The sequence below is a fragment of the Echinops telfairi genome, unplaced genomic scaffold (genome assembly GCF_000313985.2).
Source record: "Echinops telfairi isolate 266 unplaced genomic scaffold, ASM31398v2 ScPeMD7_443;HRSCAF=831, whole genome shotgun sequence".
NCBI lineage: Eukaryota > Metazoa > Chordata > Mammalia > Afrosoricida > Tenrecidae > Echinops > Echinops telfairi.
The window spans coordinates 25629423-25630908 of NW_022104341.1; the positions used below are offsets into that span (position 1 = coordinate 25629423).

Below are 1486 nucleotides of genomic sequence, written 5' to 3' on the forward strand. Positions count from 1 at the left end.
ATCTGTCCTGGATTCTCTGTACCCGTGTACATGCTCTGGTCTAGCCGGATTTGTAAGGTAGAACTGAAGTCATGATAGCGGGAGGAGGAAGCATTAAAGAACTAGGGCAGTGGTGCTCTTTGGGGGTTGAACGCTCCTTTCATATGGGTCGCCTAAGACCATCAGAAAACATAACTATTTCACAATATATAATTACGTATTATTTTGTGATTAATCACTATGCTTTAGTTATGTTTAATTATATTCAATTTGTAACAATGAAAATACATCCTATATATCAGATATTTACATTATGATTCCTAACAGTAGCAAAATTACAGTTAAGAAGTAGCAATAAAAATAATGTTACGGCTCTTTTGTCTCGGTCGCCGACATGCCTTCCAGACTGAGGAAGACCTGGAAACTTAGGGGCCACGTGAGCCACCGCACGGCCACAACTGGAAGCACCAGAGGCGCCCAGGAGGCCGGGGTAATGCGTTGGTTGCATCATCACAGGATCAACTTAGACAAATACCATGCAGGTGACTTTGGGAAAATCGGTATGCGGCAGTACCACTTGGAGGAACCAGAGCTCCTGCCCAAACTGTCAGCCTCGATAAATTGTGGACCTTGGTCAGTGAGCAGACCAGGGTCAATGCTGCCAGAAATAAGACTGGAGCGGCTCCCATCACGGATGAGGTGTGGTGGCGACTACAAGGTTCCGGGAAAGGGTAAACTTCCAAAGCAGCCTGTCATCGTGAAGGCCACGTTCTTCAGCAGAAGAGCTGAGGAGAAGAGTAAGGGTGTGGTGGGGCCTGTGTCCTGGTGGCTTGAAGCTACGTGGAGGTTTAATTAAAAGTTAAAAATGGCTTTTCAAAAAAAAAGAAGAAAATAATTTTGTGGTTGGGGGTCACCACAACATGAGGAACTGTATTAAAATTTCACAACATTACGAAGGTTGAGAACCACTGAACTAGAGGAAAGTTGTAGGTTTCTTCGGTGCTATACTGCACCCTGAATGGCTCGTCTCTTCCTTGTGACCCTTCTGTAGGGGGATGCACAATTGTCTATAGATGGGCTTTGGGTCTCCAGTCTGCACTCCCCCTCATTCACATTGATATGATTTTTTGTTCTGGGTCTTTGATCCCATCCACACCTCATGATCACACAGGTTGGTGTGCTTCTTCCTTGTGGGCTTTGTTGCTTCTCAGCTAGATGGCCACTTGTTTATCTTGAAGTCTTTAAGACCCCACATGCTATATCACTTGATAGCTGGGCACGATCAGCTTTTTTCACCACATTTGCTTGTGCACCCATTTTGTCTTCAGCGATCTTGTTGGGCAGCTGAGCATCACGGAATGCCAGGTTATTAGAACAAAGTGTTCTTGCATTGAGGGAGTGCTTGAGTAGAGGACCAATGTCCATCTGCTACCTTGATACTTAACATATAAATATATGTACACAGATCTATTTCCCTATCATTATATATAAATTTACATATGGACAT

The 1486-nt window shown here is 44.1% G+C and overlaps 1 pseudogene; it reads left to right on the forward strand.

Moving 5' to 3' along the window:
• The first annotated feature begins 373 nt into the window (after positions 1-373).
• Positions 374-813, forward strand: LOC101661778 (annotated as a pseudogene).
• The last annotated feature ends 673 nt before the right edge of the window (positions 814-1486 follow it).